General features: G+C 44.9%; 1 protein-coding gene across 1 annotated transcript in view; it reads right to left on the reverse strand.

The window, feature by feature from the left end:
- LOC130164323 (Fc receptor-like A) overlaps positions 1–5,000 on the reverse strand; it is a 33,048-nt gene that overhangs the window by 16,359 nt on the left and 11,689 nt on the right. The gene's annotated exons all lie outside the window — the stretch shown is intronic.

Raw genomic sequence — 5,000 nt, forward strand, 5'->3', positions numbered from 1 at the left:
TGTTACTGGTGTCAGTGGTGTTACTGGTGTCATGGTGTTACTGGTGTCAGTGGTGTTACTGGTGTCAGTGATGTTACTGGTGTCACTGGTGTCAGTGGTGTTACTGTTGTCAGTGGTGTTACTGTTGTCAGTGGTGTTACTGGTGTCAGTGGTGTTACTGGTGTTACTGGTGTCAGTGGTGTTACTGTTGTCAGTGGTGTTACTGGTGTCAGTGCTGTTACTGGTGTCAGTGCTGTTACTGGTGTTACTGTTGTCACTGGTGTTACTGGTGTCAGTGCTGTTACTGGTGTCAGTGGTGTTACTGGTGTCAGTGCTGTTACTGGTGTCAGTGGTGTTACTGGTGTCAGTGATGTTACTGGTGTTACTGGTGTCAGTGATGTTACTGGTGTCAGTGCTGTTACTGGTGTTACTGGTGTCAGTGCTGTTACTGGTGTTACTGGTGTCAGTGATGTTACTGGTGTCAGTGCTGTTACTGGTGTCAGTGGTGTTACTGGTGTTACTGGTGTCAGTGATATTACTGGTGTTACTGGTGTCGGTGATGTTACTGGTGTTACTGGTGTCAGTGCTGTTACTGGTGTCAGTGGTGTTACTGGTGTTACTGTTGTCAGTGGTGTTACTGGTGTCACTGTTGTCAGTGGTGTTACTGGTGTCAGTGGTGTTACTGGTGTTACTGGTGTCAGTGATGTTACTGGTGTCAGTGGTGTTACTGGTGTCAGTGATGTTACTGGTGTTACTGGTGTCAGTGATGTTACTGGTGTCAGTGATGTTACTGGTGTTACTGGTGTCAGTGATGTTACTGGTGTTACTGGTGTCAGTGCTGTTACTGGTGTCAGTGATGTTACTGGTGTTACTGGTGTCAGTGATGTTACTGGTGTTACTGGTGTCAGTGATGTTACTGGTGTTACTGGTGTCAGTGATGTTACTGGTGTTACTGGTGTCAGTGGATCACAGTCTGTGATGCAGCAGTTCAGAGTGTCTGTCTGATGATACCAGGTGACCACAGACAGGAAGTGGACGTGTGTGGAGATGGTCTTCTTCTTGTGTCACTCGAGCTGTTTTTGTCACAGGTTTGAATCTGAAGCCTAATCCCTAGCTGCTGCTGTTAGGTTTGTCCGTCTCCAAGGTGACAGGGAAGACACTGTCAGGACAAGTAACGTCACAGGACAGGTACTTAGTTGTATAAAGTGTTAGTCATGTCAGACAGGGGCTCATTGGATTAGGGGCTGTCCTTACTATGTCCATCATTTCATACGATGTCCAAGGTTTGCAGAAAGACATGTCTCCTATCAGACACGTCTCTTATCACAGATGTCTCCTATCAGGACATTAGTCCTGTTTAATATATCATGAGACCTGGAGGAAAGTGGGTGGAGACTTCTCTGTCTTTCTGTGGACAGTAGTTGTCTCTGGGTCTCTGTCTCTGGGTCTCTAGTTAGAAGAGTGATAACAGAGAGGATTCTGGGAGTTGTGGTTTTGAATACTATGTTTAAAGAAGAGCAGCGTCTCTTCAGACAGATCAGTCTGTTGCTGAGTCTGAATCCAGCTGGACCAGGACCAGGACCACGGCCTGTAATGGAAACCAGATGAGAAGAGGAAGGACCAGCGGACGACAAGAAAAAAGACAGAGCGAGTTTTATTTGAAGCATGTGAACTCGTCTTCACAGATTCACAGAACAGCACGAGTGTGAAACTGTCCTGACAGAAGACAACTTCCTTTTTTCATGTTCTCTTTTTCACAGCACAGAGACACAAAACCACCTCCGGCTGCTGTTAATAACAACAACTGAGCCAGAGACATGAAGAAGAGACGAGAGACCTGAGGACAGGTCCTCTGGAGGACAGGTTACCTGGAGGACAGGTCTGGATTGATTGATTTCTAAATCATGCATTGAGTAAGAAATCATTCCACCTTAAAAGATGGTGGTCCCCTCTGAGCTGTCAGTGAATTGAGTGGTTAACAAGGGGGGGGGGGTTACCATAGAGACAGGCTGTTGGCCTGGTGATGGGTGTGAACAGCTGAGGCTTCTGGGAACCGTGGACATCTCACAGGAAGTCACAGCTGTCAGAGACTTGTTTTATCTGATGTGGACGTGTCACTTCCTCCTCTGTGTGTCCAGTTTCCAACATGGCCGCCGTCTCAGTCTCAGAGAGTCTGATCAGCTGCTCAGGAACCAGCAGGTGTTAGCATCAACGCTAAGCTAGCACCTGGTGAGACATCATGTGACAGACACAGGATGGAGAAGTGGAGACACCTGTGACTGGGACAGGTCACATGACGTGTCTCCTGTCTGTCTCTCCAGCTTCGTCCTCCTGCAGCTCTTTATTTGGAGAGGACACCCTTGTGTGATTGGTCAGTGGTCAGCACCTGTGTTCACCTGGTCAGTGTTTACAGAGTAACACACTGTGATGTTGAACCTCTCTCTCTCTCTCTGACATCTAGTGCTCATGAGTCTGTACTGCATCTCCACACACACACACACACACACACACATTCACACTCACACTCACACACACACACACACACACACACACTGTGTCTCTATAATTCACCTGTTTTTAATTTTTTTAAGGACTAAAGTGATGGACAATGGGGGGCGTGGCCTATTTGAGTGACAGGTGAGGGCCCTCACAGATACGTTTAGAGCCAATCATACACATCATGTGATCTCCTGTTGACAGGGAAGAGATGTGACTGTGTCATAGAGAGGAACAACAGGGAGGAGACCGGGCTCACTTTGGTTATCTCGGCCCCATCAGTCATTCCTATAGCGACAAACCTGTTGCCAAGGAAACAGTGTCCAACGAAAGACCTGTCTCACCTCACATCATTGCCAGGGAAATTTTAGCAATACAACATGGTCAACTGGAGACACCACGGCAACATCGCCAGCAACAAAACATTTACCTGTCTGCACTACGTGACTTCTTCAACAGCCGTCACCACAACAGGAAGCAGGCCAGGGTTAGCATAGCGGCGGAGGCTAATCCAGTGCAGAGCAGCAGCAAGGAAACAAACTAGTGAGGATGATGTTAGCGCCTGAAAGCAGCAGCAGTTTTTTACTCTGGTTCATGACATTTATTTTTTATCATCTCATTTCTTTTTCCAGCGTTTTTTTTTTCTTGATGTTTTTTATTTTTACTTTTCGTCAGACTTATTCTAAGTCTGAGCTTGTTACAAGCACTTCACTCTGTTAACAGGGAGAGGCTAAAGTTGACAGGGAGAGGCTAAAGCTGACAAGAAGAGGCTAAAGCTAACAAGAAGAAGCTAAAGCTAACAAGAAGAGGCTAAAGCTAACAGGAAGAGGCTTAAGCTGACAGGGAGAGGCTAAAGCTGACAGGGAGAGGCTAAAGCTAACAGGGAGAGGCTAAAGCTGACAGGGAGAGGCTAAAGTTGACAGGGAGAGGCTAAAGCTAACAAGAAGAGGCTAAAGCTAACAGGGAGAGGCTAAAGCTGACAGGGAGAGGCTAAAGCTAACAAGAAGAGGCTAAAGCTAACAGGCAGCTTTGTTCTCATGTTGAGGCTAGGGTTAACCCTAACCCTAAATTTCTCCCATAGAGATCAAAACAAAGTGGCTAATGTTGCTAACTCTGATAGCATCCAGGAGCAGCTTCAACACAGTGGATGTTCCAGTAAGCTAATGCTATGCTAACTCAGTGTGACCCGTTGCTACACTTTAGCTCCTCAGTGTCTCTGAGTCCTTCACCAGGTGGAGAAACACGCTGAGCTGTGATTGGACAGTCACTGTTGAGGGGCGGGGTTTGGTTAAACCACATATCATTATCTGATGTGAACACATGAATCACATCAACGCAAATGACCATTAAAGTCATCAGTGATAAAAACAGTAGAAGTAAATGTTTATAATATTCAGACTGTTCTGACCATTTTCAATCACTTTCATTCAAACGATCAGTGATGTTCTCTGGTCCCATGTCCTCTGCCCCTTGTCTTCTGGTCCTGTGTCCTCTGTCCTCTGTCCTGTGTCCTCTGCCCCTTGTCTTCTGGTCCTCTGCCCCTTGTCTTCTGGTCCTGTGTCCTCTGTCCTCTGCCCCTTGTCTTCTGGTCCTGTGTCCTCTGTCCTCTGCCCCTTGTCTTCTGGTCCTCTGTCCTCTGTCTCTGTGTGTGGGACAGTATATCGTCCTGGTTTTGAAATGTGTTTACTGTCAGCTGCCGTGTTGTTGTGTTGTTGTGTTGTTGTGTTGGGTCACCACACATCCATCAGCCTCACTCTGTCAACATGTGGGACACACCACATGGCCACAAGTATGTGGACACCACATATCTGTTGGATCAGATATATCATATGTGATCTATGACATTATTTATGACAAATGATGTGTGATATATGACGTGATACATATGTGACACATATGACATATATATGACATGATATGACATTATACATGATATATGACATGATATATGATGTGTGATATATGACATTATATATATGACATTATATATGATAAATGATGTGTGATATATGACATTATATATACAGTATATGTGACATGATATATGATATATGATATCCTGACAGACGGCGTGTAGTTCAGTCCTGACAACACCTGTCTGAGTCCTGACTCTCTCACCTGTTTGAATGTGAACGTTCTTCTTTGTTCGTGTCTGTAGCTTCGATGGAATCACAGCGTTTTTTTTTTTTAAATCAATAAACATAAAAAAAATCTATGTGTAAGAATGTGAATATAAAATATATGTTTAAAAATTACGATAAAGTTATAAGATAAAAAACAATGACATTAAAACTACAGATGTTTCTGTTCATTAGGAGCCTGAAAGACAAGAAATAAACACACATAGACACATTGTGAAACACACACACACACACACACAGACACAAACACACTGTAACACACACACACACAGACACAAACACACTGTAACACACACACACACAGACACAAACACACTGTAACACACACACACACACACACACAGACACACACAGACACAAACACACTGTAACACACACACACAC

Source organism: Seriola aureovittata, chromosome 23 (genome assembly GCF_021018895.1).
Source record: "Seriola aureovittata isolate HTS-2021-v1 ecotype China chromosome 23, ASM2101889v1, whole genome shotgun sequence".
NCBI classification, from domain to species: Eukaryota; Metazoa; Chordata; class Actinopteri; order Carangiformes; family Carangidae; genus Seriola; species Seriola aureovittata.